Source organism: Notechis scutatus, chromosome 5 (genome assembly GCF_049901735.1).
Source record: "Notechis scutatus isolate UNSWTSFEM ecotype Mainland chromosome 5, rNotScu1.2, whole genome shotgun sequence".
Classification (NCBI taxonomy): domain Eukaryota; kingdom Metazoa; phylum Chordata; class Lepidosauria; order Squamata; family Elapidae; genus Notechis; species Notechis scutatus.
In genome coordinates this window covers 12,223,880-12,235,560 of record NC_142013.1, presented here as the reverse complement: position 1 = coordinate 12,235,560, position 11,681 = coordinate 12,223,880, and the positions used below count along the sequence as shown (strand labels likewise).

At 42.4% G+C, this 11,681-nt stretch overlaps 3 long non-coding RNA genes and 4 other non-coding genes across 8 annotated transcripts; all 7 read left to right on the top strand.

Moving 5' to 3' along the window:
• The first annotated feature begins 179 nt into the window (after positions 1–179).
• Positions 180–317, top strand: LOC113432110 (small nucleolar RNA SNORA8). The gene has a single exon (XR_003373450.2). It is a non-coding gene; the product is annotated as a small nucleolar RNA SNORA8 (small nucleolar RNA).
• Positions 318–1,025: 708 nt separating this feature from the next.
• Positions 1,026–3,242, top strand: LOC148130365 (uncharacterized). Its single transcript, XR_015749718.1, has 2 exons — positions 1,026–1,811; positions 2,621–3,242. It is a non-coding gene; the product is annotated as an uncharacterized LOC148130365 (long non-coding RNA).
• Positions 3,243–3,637: 395 nt separating this feature from the next.
• LOC148130364 (uncharacterized) lies at positions 3,638–7,329 on the top strand. Its single transcript, XR_015749715.1, has 3 exons — positions 3,638–4,770; positions 6,027–6,278; positions 7,245–7,329. It is a non-coding gene; the product is annotated as an uncharacterized LOC148130364 (long non-coding RNA).
• Positions 4,935–5,009, top strand: LOC113432019 (small nucleolar RNA Z40). Its single transcript, XR_003373422.1, has one exon. It is a non-coding gene; the product is annotated as a small nucleolar RNA Z40 (small nucleolar RNA).
• Positions 7,330–7,571: 242 nt separating the features above from the next.
• On the top strand, positions 7,572–11,345 carry LOC148130363 (uncharacterized). 2 transcript variants are annotated; one of them, XR_015749717.1, is made up of 4 exons: positions 7,572–7,749; positions 8,794–8,849; positions 10,223–10,298; positions 11,067–11,345. It is a non-coding gene; the product is annotated as an uncharacterized LOC148130363 (long non-coding RNA). The 2 variants fall into 2 exon arrangements; XR_015749716.1 differs by lacking the exon at positions 7,572–7,749 and having other exon boundaries at positions 8,013–8,849.
• On the top strand, positions 8,590–8,724 carry LOC113420144 (small nucleolar RNA SNORA18). The gene has a single exon (XR_003372016.1). It is a non-coding gene; the product is annotated as a small nucleolar RNA SNORA18 (small nucleolar RNA).
• LOC113420143 (small nucleolar RNA SNORA32) lies at positions 9,908–10,028 on the top strand. The gene has a single exon (XR_003372015.2). It is a non-coding gene; the product is annotated as a small nucleolar RNA SNORA32 (small nucleolar RNA).
• Positions 11,346–11,681: the final 336 nt, after the last annotated feature.

Here is an 11,681-nt window from a genome sequence, read left to right as displayed (position 1 = left end):
GTACGTTGGCATCCATTGGGACATTGTGAAATAATCAGTTTCAGAGATGAATAACGTTTGAAGCGATGCAAACGGCTTCTTTGTGAAACGTTTCGCACCCCTTCTTAATGTGTGGTTTGGGGCTGTGCAGTAGAGACGTGTCTTTGTAGTAGCTCTGAAAAAAAAAGAGAGACGATAACCGCACTGTATGGTATCTGCAACCAACAGTTGTTCCTGATGGCTTGTTCAAAAAACAGTGCGAGATCAGTTCAGCATGTGGCATCGTTGGTTCTCAAGCTGCCGTGCTTGTGCAGCCTGGTATTTTTGTTGAGACAAATAGGAACAGTGAAAAGGGTGGGTTCAGGCGAAAAGTTCATCCGTGTTGCACTAAAAGGAAATTCAACATTTTTGTTCTGACGCAGCTCCCAAACACGACAAGCCCTTTGTAGTAAACCAAACCTTCCCTTTATTAGGAGCATCAGCAGCTGTTCTCTCACAGCAGGCTACCAAGTCTCCCAAGTCCTATGGAAAGTGGCCCTCGCTTCCTTTCCCCCTGAACTGGCCGAACACATCAGGAGTCTCTCTCTTCCCATACTTGCAAAGGAAGTCCTGGAAGGTGAATTCGCTTTCTTCCAGCAGCAGACACACACACACGCTGCAGATTCCAAGAATTCGGGTAATTTTTAGACAGGATTTAGAAGTGCAGGCTATCAGTGGTGGACCGGCAGGGAGGTTAATAGTTGTTGGCCACATCTATTTATCTCTGCCCCCTGATTTTTATCCCCAGAGCTAGGATGGGGCTTCGCTAGCATTGATGGGTCTTCCGGCCCATAGATTTCCACTGCTCTCCTCTCCTCTGCCTTCGGGGCATCCACACGTCAGGCACTGAACCCAGCCGTTCCTGCTCTTCCTCATCAGCCACCTCCAGACCTGGGAACTGTTGACACTCTGAGGGCTGACGGATGGCCCAGGCTCCGCCTCTCTCTCTCTCTCTCTCTCCTCCCCCTCCCTCTCTCTCTCTCTCTCTCTCTCTCTCTCTCATTGCTGTGCTATTGTGGCTGGTGTAACAAGCAGGTCATCTATTCCTGGATTTTCTCCCCCATCAGGAGACAATTCCTGGGCCAAACCAAGTACTGGTAATCATCAACTTACGACCACGATTGAGCCCAAAATGTATACTGTTAAGTGAGAAAATTGTTGAGTTAATATTGCCCCATTTTACGACTGTTCTCACCCTTTTAAGTGAATCCTTGCAGTTCTTAAATTAGTAACATGGGTGTTAAGTGAATCTGGCTTCCCCATTGACTGCTTTTCAGATGGTCGCAAAAGCAGATCACGTGACCCCGGGATACTGCAATCGTCATAAAGATGAGTTAGTTGTCAAGCATCCAAATGTAAATCACATCACCATGGGGATCTAGCAACTGTCCTAAGTGTGAAAAACTGTCATAAGTAACTTTTTCAGTGCTGTTGTAACTTCAAACGGTCACTAAACGAACTGTTGTCAAGTCAAGGACTACAGGTAGTCCTCTACTTACGATCACAGTTGAGTCCCAAATTGTTAAGTGAGATGTTTGTTAAATGAGTTTTGCCTCATTTTATCACCTTTCTGGCCACAGTTGTTAAGCAAATCACTGCATCTAATAAGTTAGTGACATGATTGAAGCAGTGGAAATTCTGGACCCAATAGTGGCTGTATGTCGAGGACTACATGCATTACACAGCCTCTGTTCCTGAAAAATGTCATAATGTAAAATATTTTCTATTCCACAAAAATCCCGACAAGGAGCAACTAAAAGCAAGCTGTGGTCATTGGAGCAAATCTTTTGAAGGTAATACCATAGTTTGTTTGGGGTGGTGTTGAAGGGGATACTGTTTGAACCGTGGACTCAAATTTAAATTCTTGCCTTGTCCAAGTACTCCATCTGGGCACATCTCATTTTGTGTCTGCTGAGTGATGCAACAAGGCTACAGAAAACACAGGTTGTGCTTCCATCATTGTAAAACAAGTTATATTGGTGACAATGAGACCTGGGATAAATTTATTCTGCAGTTTTCATTAGCCAAATAAGATATTTACTGTTAATCTTCTCCTCATTCCTTATCACCCATCTCCTCCCACTTGTGGCTGTATGACTCTAACTTTGTCGCCTGTATCCTTACGAACTATATTGACTGTTCCCTAGTATGATTTGATTGCTTATTGTACCCTATGACTATTATTAAGTGTTGTACCTTATGATTCTTGACAAATGTATCTTTTCTTTTCTGTATACTGAGAGTATTTGCACCAAGACAAATTCCTTGTGTGTCCAATCATACTTGCCCAATAAAGAATTCTATTCTATTCTATATCGGAAGGCGTAGGAGTCAGTGCTAGAGTCTGTTACATCACCAACTCCTTTATTTTTTTGAGTGGCTAGTCCCTGTGTCAGCTCTTTTGATGCTGGCTAGTGATAATAGATAATGGTAACTCATAAGATAAGGGTTTGGTTTATGTCACTGCTACCCAAAAGTAACACGGTAAAATCCATTCAACAAAGCACATTTGTTGAAGTGGGGAAAAAAGAAATTACATTAGAGGAAAGCTTACCAGATTTAGACAAAGCAAACATTTTCTCTCTCTCTCTTTTTTTTAAAGGAATCCAAAGTATGCATCTATGGTTGATGATGGATCTCAAGCTGCCGTGCTGTTGATCCATGGTGGAAGATGCACATTTCAGACTAAACAAACGCCAGCACACCATAGAGAACTTCAAAGAACAACTAGCACAGACCACACCAGAGCAGGTAGAAAGTCTGAGAAACCCACGGTCAAGACTACTTCCCCAAGACAAGCTGGAGAAAGGGAAGCCAAACTAAACTGCAGAATCAAAAGAGGAATGGCTGGTCCAGGCCACCCGCTGTCTACTGCAGAAGCCAACATCCTACACTAAGGCTTAAACTACAACCCAGGGGATGCCAGTCAACTAGAATTCTTTGCCAGACTTAGAAGGAGCATTTATAAAACTACAGGATTCCTCACAGAGACAACCCCCCCCCCCCAAAAAAAGCATCAGAAAGAAGATAAGAACAAAACCAACTCTGAGCAGAAGATTGAGCAGCTCTCAAAAACCTAAAGTGGTACCAAATTATCATCATCCTTCCAGAAGGTGAAGGTTGAAACCAGGGTTACACGACTACTTCAAAATATATACAAAAAGCAAAAGAATGATTAAAAGACAAACTTACATCTCGGCAAACACCTGTCCGATAGAAAGAAACGAATCATCTGGATCAAGGGAACGCTCAGCAACCTCACCAGGAAAGGGCAAATCACCAAAGAAGACCAGTGGCAAACGAAAAGTAGTGGACCCCTCCTCTTACACTTCTGTGGATGCCCCAAAGTTTGTTGGCCAGGCATGCTTTTCTTCGTTCAGTTGTATCATTACCAGGAACCTCAATCTACAACAGGGGTCCCCAACCACCGGTCCGTGGAACAAATCCTACCGGGCCGCTGGTTTGCTGGGCGCCGCCATCTTGTTTTGATGAAAAAGTGCTTCCGGTGAGCTTTTCCGGGTAGAAAGCTCACCGGAAGCACTTTTTCATCAAAACAAGATGCGGCGCCTAATGCTGGTACGGCGCCAGCTGATGCCGGTACCGGGCCGCGGCATAAAAAAGGTTGGGGACCACTGATCTACAACATGGCTAAAGGATTGATTGAAAGGCTCAGATACCTCCCAGAGTGAACCAAATATTCCCAACAACTGCTCCCAACGGTGAAGACAAAATCACCGTCATTTGATGTCACACCTCTTTTTACATTGATGGATCCAAAATTAGCCAATAATCCATGACAGTGCTCACCTAAAAAAAATACACCCAAAATTGAAATAACCAGGAATTTGGATTGTGTCAACCTTTTGCCTAACCACTTACTTTTAGTTCGGATGACACGTATATCAACAGATCAGAGGAACCCCTGCAGGATGACCACTTTCAGAACTAATAGCAGAGACCATAATCCAACCCCTGATATCGCTAGCACGCCCATACGTGCAACCCAAAATATAGATTGGGTACGTGGATGACACCTTTGTCATGATTTAAAAGGGCCAACTAGGACTTCCAAGGACCCTCCCATCATGTTTGAGGAGTAAAATTCACCAGGGAAGGGGGAGAAAGCCACACTATCTTTCATGGATATCTCCGTTCCAGAGGCAGGAATGGCAAATTAGAAATACACGTCTATTGTAAAGCCACCACACTGACCCAGCAACAAACTCTTAACAACCACATGGGGTCACTGCAGCACACCAACTGACCAAAGCCCTCCAAAACAATTAAACTGAAGGACTTGGCAGCCCCAGAAGAAAAAATGGGAATCATCTACAACATATATTGCAAGGCCCATAACAGCCACTCTGGATAAACAGGTAGAAGTCTAGCAGATCATGTCCATAAATGCCAATTAGCAGTCTGAAGACTCCTCACCATCAGTGAACATCCAAATGAACACAGAGCACCAAGATTAACATTAGACCAACCATCAAGAAGCAAACAATGCCCCCAGTCAAGGAACATGATGAACAAGCTGACAGCGGCCTACCAAGGCCCCTCCTACCAACCCTGATAAGGCAAGGCACTCTAGAGTATAAAATGAGAACAAGCCTTAGGCCAACTGATGACGTCACCTAGTTTGGTAATGAGAGGTCTGCCAGAAAACCACGAAGCTCAGAAAGCATCAAGGACTTCCACCGGTGAACCCTGAACTACAAATATTCTCTTCCGTCGACATCTATGGCTGATTTGGTAAGATACTGAAAGAATTAATTCTGAAACCGATACCCATTACTAAGAGAACAGTAGATAGCTTTGGAATCTACTGCGTTATCCTAGAAGGGCTTTTAAAATTACAAATAACGTCGCGCCAAAGCCCGGCGTGAAAATTGAGGTTCTTTTTGTAAGACGGATGGGATTGTCGTGATGATTGGCAAGATGTTCAACTGCTCTGAAAAGAGAGAATGATGTGACAGCCATTCTGAACAAAAGTGACAGAAGTAGCCTTTCTACCCCAATACCTTTTTCTGGGCCTTTGCTGTAGAAAACAACATTCCTTTGGGGTATTTTGTATTGCTGAGCAGGTGATGAGATTACCAAGGGGGCATAATTGGTTCTCGATACAAAGGAAAGTCATTGAACAGAACGCCCTGAATCTGGCGGGGTGGGTGGACAGTGGGCTCCCTTATTGGTGATGACTAGAGATGGGAAAACCTGGGGGGAAATAAACCTGAGGAAAAAATGGGGAAAGCAGGATTTTTTTTTTCCTGTTTTCCAAATGGCTGGGGGGGCGACCTGTTTTTCTCTCGATTTTTATGGTTTTTTTTCCCCACTGGCCTTTCTATCTCTAGTCATTTTAGAAATGGATAGAGTGCAACTTCAGCTCTTTTCAAGAGATATTCTCCTCCCCCACCCCTTTTTGCTACCATTTTAGCTTAAATAAATGGAAGCTCTCCTATAGCTTTGAAAATAAACTTAATATGCCATTTAAAAAGATCCTACGGGGAAGAGGAAGACCAGGAGAAAAGGAATGTTTATGTGACATAGGCTGGTCTTTCCTTCCTGGTTTAAGAACCAGGAGAAAGTCTTACTAAGCTGCTTGTTTCAATGGAATATATTTTCCCTGGAGATTGGTTCCTAAAAAGCCAGAGCTAGAGCAGCAGTTACTTAAATAAAGAGTCTGTAGCAAATAAATTTTTGCAGAAAAAATTAGTTTGGCAATAGGGTGGGGGGAGCTAGGTTAAAATCAATCAAGCTTGCTGGTATATCTGTTGTTATTCTTAAATCCACTTTCAGCCCGGTCTCAGTCTTGTCTGGTGAAACTTGTTCCTCTTCTGTAACATCTTTGAAACACTATAGTGTCAGACACTAAGAGTGACTAAATATTACTGATCTCTGCTCCTTGGATGAAAAGACTACATTGTTGGGTGAAAACAGATCCCTTCCGTTACCTGTAGTCCAAAGCACAATCGAGTCCAAAGTACAATATTGTTTTATTTCTTTTGCAGCTAGTAGCCTTTAACAGGATGAAAAGGCGACAGAGTTTGACCAATGATTGGAACCAGATACAACAGAATTGTATCACAAGCACCACTACAAGCACCACCACTTGAACTTGGAGAAAGCAACAAGTCTTATTATTGGTGATTATGAACCTGAAAGTAATCTTCCTGGCTGCTGGACATGCAACAGTATAACAATTTTAAAGAGAAATATAGGTTGCAAGTATTGTACAAAACGTGACTTCACAAAAGAGAAAGGTATTCACGTGTCCAAAGATTGGACCAATATGTTAGATGTACTTGTCATCTCTAATAATCCAAAAGTGCTTCTCCAAACTAGCAAACACAATAGTTATTTTTATACTGTTAAAGATTATTTCCCACACCCTTAGTGTACCATTTACAATTCTAAAATTATATTAATATAGATATCAATAAAGATCAAAGATAAACCCACAATCTCAAAAGCATGCATATATATATATATGTATGATTACAAAGTTAATAACACAATAATTAAGTGTTGTTTAATCATTACTCATAAGTCTTAAGGGTAAATGCTGCCTCCATTTCTTCAGCAGTCAAATTTGTAATCCACATTAAATTAATCAGGCATGATATTTTTCCGATTAAAATAGGAATTCCGATTTTTTTTGGAATCGCGAGCGGCGGGTGCACGCGGCGGTCAGTGCGAGCGGCGGTTGATGCAAGGGGCGGGCGGGGCGCGGCGGGCGGGCGATTTCTTGGCACGCGGTGGGGGGTCTCTTTTGGCCGGCCCCGATTTTTTTTTCTGAGGGGAATATCATGCCTGATTAATCCACACTGTTCTTATTGTAGTGCTTTGGGACCCTTTTGCAGTTTAGAATTTGTAATCCACCAAGGCCCCAAAACCCATCAAGTCACTAAGCCCTTTTCCAAAACAATATCTGGATAGATGTACAGTTCCAAGTTCACCAAAAATATTTCTCTTCTTTTTTCACTCTTCCACATTCAAATTGGTTAATGTCTTCCCTGAATATCACAGGGACCCGTATGGAATCCTTCTAAGTATTGCATCAGTCACTTCCCTTTTGTATGCATTCTTCTGGTCAGTAGATGGCGCCCTCTCTGTCTCTTTTTAAATGCTGAAAGTTAGCATATTCCTCATAGTCTTCGGTTTTTTAGTGTTCTTTCCAAATATTTAGTCTAGGCTTTCCTCTAACTCCCATCTCCTTTTCTTTATAGTCCTGTTATTCTTCCGGATATGTCAGTAGCTCTAAAAACTTGGTCGCCGCTACTCTCGTGGAGCGGAAACCCTGCTCCACTCCTTCTTTTGAGTCCCACTTTCACTCTGGGACCCTATTCCTACAGTCATAAAATGGTTGAGAACACATCACACAGCCAACGATGCTTGAGTAAAAGTGAAAAAAAGTGCAAGTGAGTTCGCCAATCAAACATCGATTTGGAAATACCTTAAAGACAAATAGCACTTTTATTGTTCTTATAAGTAAGTACTTGTTATTGTTGTACTCTTGTTATTGTTGTACTCTTGTTATTGTTGTACTCTTATTGTTTTGTGTACTTTTATTCTTAAGTATTAAATGCAGAAAGTAATAAATACCTTTTTGTATATCTTCTTGTTAGGTCATTAGGGCAAGGAAGTGATGTTGACTTGACCATGTCATCCAGTCACCTGACAACCAAGTCACGCCCACAGTCACATGACAATTGAGCCACGCCCATAGAACCGGTAATAAAAAAATTTGAATACTTTTTGCAAAGTAGTTGAAATTGATAGCTGAAGCTTTCTATGACTATAGGAAAAGAAGAATGTACTGTAACTCTGATAGCATTGGGCACTTGTTCATTGTATGTTTTTCTGCAGCTGCAAGTTGACAGCTGGTTTTCTCTGGTTGAGCGCACAGCATAAGTGAACTGCAGCCACTTCAAATGAAAAAAACAGGCACAGCTTAGTATGGAATCTCATTTTCTTTTCATCTTTCAAATTATGAGCAGTACATTGAATGTTGGCTGGATTTTTATACACCTGCCAAAACATTTTTAGCTGATGTAATGCTTGAATTGGAGGTCTATGGAGATTCTCAGTCATCCAGGTCATGGTTGTCCCAAAGGTGCTTTTTTCAAGAGGCCACTGGGTTTTCGGTTTTTTCTTTGAAGACGTTTCGCTTCTCATCCAGAGCTGGATGGCGGTCAGAGATGAAGAAGTTTCTTGGGTGAGAAGCGAAACGTCTTCAAACAAAAACCAGAAAGTCCCATCGGATTTCTGACTGGATGGTGGGGATTGGAAAGATTTATATTCCTTGTAGACAGCTGGTCATTTGCATTCTTTCAGAGAGACATTGAGGCCACTTGGAGGTTTATCTGTGTCCTCAGGGTCACCTGAGTAGTGCAAATGGGTGTGGAGTTTTTTTGGAACTGTTGAATGTGTTGTAGACTGGAAGTAGATGATGCTGAGCTAAAGGTGATAAAATGTAATGAAGTCTTTACATCATAGATATCCGATTCCGATAAAACAGTCCCAAAATGGTGGACAGAGCCTGTCTAGATATAACAATAGTGAAAAACCAATATTGAGGTCTATCCCGATAGAGCCTAACTGTTGGTTCTTTATCGTTGGAAACGCCTCGTAAAGTGACCAACTTGTGATTTCGTTTTACCCATTGATCTCTGTGTTTGATGGGTGCAGTCAAATTACAAGACAATAAAGATCGTAGGATAGTCCCAGGATCCCTCCTAAAGAACGGCCATGAAGATCTGCTTTCTCACTCTGCAGGTGGGGGGACGTGACATCAGTCGTGCTGACTCTTCTGAAAAGGTGTCCGTGAAAAGGTAATGTGACCAATTTTGCCTCTTTTAGTTTTGATTGTAGCCTTCAGAGCCTTGTTGGCATATAATCCCACCTTCGGCCTAAAATTTGGATTTCTTCAAACGCTTCAAGATGACAAAATACTATAAAACAAGAGACCTTCATTTCCTTGAAGAAAATACCATTGCAGCGTCCTAAATTCTGGGAAGATACTACAAGGATGGAGAATATGAAAGCATTCTTGTGGTATATTTCAAATATCTTAAAGTAGATAATAGCAGAATGTTCCTTTCAGTTTTCGCATTGAAACCGGCAAGTGAAAATGCACAGCTAATCGCTGAAATAATAACCCCTTTATTTTAGATTATAATATCTTACAGGTAGCCCTTGACTGTTAATAGCCCATCATGGTTGTAAGTCATGACAGTCGTAAAGAGGATCACCCATCTATCCGACCCAATTTTTACAATTTTGTGTGTGTGTGTGGTGTAGGTTAAGCAAACGCAGCAGTCCTAAAGCGGCCACTTATAGGCATTAAAGCAAACTTGGAACAGTTCACTAATGGGGCTGGGGTTTTTTGGTGAAAATGCTGGCTTTTGGCGAAACCATCATAAAACCATCATCTGACTGCAGGGCACTGCAGAAAGCCATAAATGTGGGCCCATTGTCAAGCGCCCAACAGGTGGTCAGGCAGTCCTCAACTTAAAACAATTCATTTCGTGACTGTTCAGAGTCACAACAACACTGAAAAAACTGAGTTACGACCATTTTTTTCAGAGTTAACAACATTTGTAGCCTCACATGATCAGAATTCAGATGATTGACAACTGGTTCATACTTATGGACGTGGTTATGTCCCAGAGTCATGTCACATTTTGCGACCTTATGGCAAGCAAAGTCAACGGGGAAGCCAGGTTCACTTAACCGGTTCACTTACTAACTAGTTATTCATAACTTATCACTAGTTATTCACTTAACAACTGAGGCACGACAGGCCATAAAAGCTCACTTAACCAATGTTTCATTTCACGACAGAAAAATTGGGCTCAATTGCCATTGTATGTTGAAGACTACCTGGACTTGGTCTCTACCAAGGCTGCTAGAAAATTTTATTTCTCGTATGCTGTGGACGTGACCATAAAGCAACTCCTCTAGATTTTTACATTGCTGCCTTGGTAGCAATAAATCTGGTGGGAACATTAGGTGAAAAAATTAAGAATTGAGGCCCAGAATTTAAAAGCTGCAAACTTAAAGGATGTCTGTAGTTTCCTGCGTCGTCTTCCCTTGTATCTCAGTTCTGCTTATGTTCTCATCTAAAACAGACTAAAAACTCAAGAGATTTAAGATCCACTTGCCGTAATTTGATGCTTAACCACATTTTTACCGTTTCCAACAGAGAGCTTTTACCGAAATACCAAGGAAATCTCGATGGGAACCTGCAAAGTTGGCTGAAAGTGGACTTCGAGCCAAAGGTAAAAGAAATGGAAGGCTGTGGAGAAGAAGCTGTACAGGAGGTCACTTCAAAGAGGGCTGTGTGCCAGTTGAACAGGCAGCTCTTAACGCGGCGACCTTATATGGAAATCCTCTGTAGGATAGCCAGGGGTACCTGGAGCTCTCTGATCTATACGAGAGGAGACACGTTCGTTGAGTCAAAAGCGGGTGGATGTGTGACATTTAGGATGAAAGAATAATGGTCAGAAATTCAGGGGAGTCAAACTCAAGACTCGTGGGCCAGATGCGTCCCGTGGGGTGCTTAGATCTGGCCCGCTCTGGAAACAGCGAAGGACCGCCCTGCGGTGCCTTTTGCCAGTGAAAACTGAGCTGGGGAGGGCCCTGTACGGACCTCCCGAGTTCCGTTTTCTGTTGCGATGGCCTCCTACAGCCCTCTGCCAGCGAAAACGGAGCTCAAGAGCTTCATTTTCATTGGCAGAGCGCTCGGACCATCTCAAGACGCTCCCGACACGAGTGACATTGAGTTGGCCACACCCCCACGTGGTCAGACACAACCCTGTTGCAGCTCTCAGTGAAATCGAGTTTCACACACACACATACACAAGGACTAGATGGAAGGTGGTTCATTGGAGAGATTTGGGGGGGAAAATCTGTTACAAATTTCAATAGTTATTTAGAAGAACTGTCCTCCATGGGCTTAACCAAATAAGCAGCTAAGCCAGCTCCATTGAGGGTTAGTGGAAAGATCAATGATACATTGGATTGACCTTACTTTGCTTCCATTTCAGGTTGCTGGCTCTTGAAGAATGCCAAGGGGAAGACATGGAACAGAATGGTCTCTGCTCAATATTGGGGCGTTAAGTAGTAGTTGAATAATTGTGGGATCCACTGATTAGCTTACAAAACCTTGTGTGTTTCTTGCAAGCAGACATATTCCTGTGTGCTTCTAATTGTTAAAACAGATACTTGTTTGAATAATCTAGCTGTTTCCAACTGCATTTGCTGCTGCTGTTTTACTGTACTGTGGTTAATGGTAGCTTACTTAATAAACCAGACTGGGCACACAACCTGTGAAGTCGTTTCATGATCTTGTATCCTCTGAATCTTTTTTTTACTTCTGTGTGCTTCTAGAAAGCAACACAGTAGAACTCCGACTGGTATTGCTCATTAATGCAACATTAGGCAGGTTAAGAAAAAATTGAGGTTGTGTTGAGTGGTTTTCTCTTGCAGCTGAAATTTCCCAGGTAGCTGGCTATTCTTCAGTTACTTTTCATTCTCCATCTTCTGGATTAATGGTCGCCAACCAGCAGGCCCAGGACCTCTGGTGGTCCGTGAGAAAATTTTGGTGGTCCGCAGAGAAATGTCACCCCCAAAACACTACTCAAATCAATTAATCCAGGCTG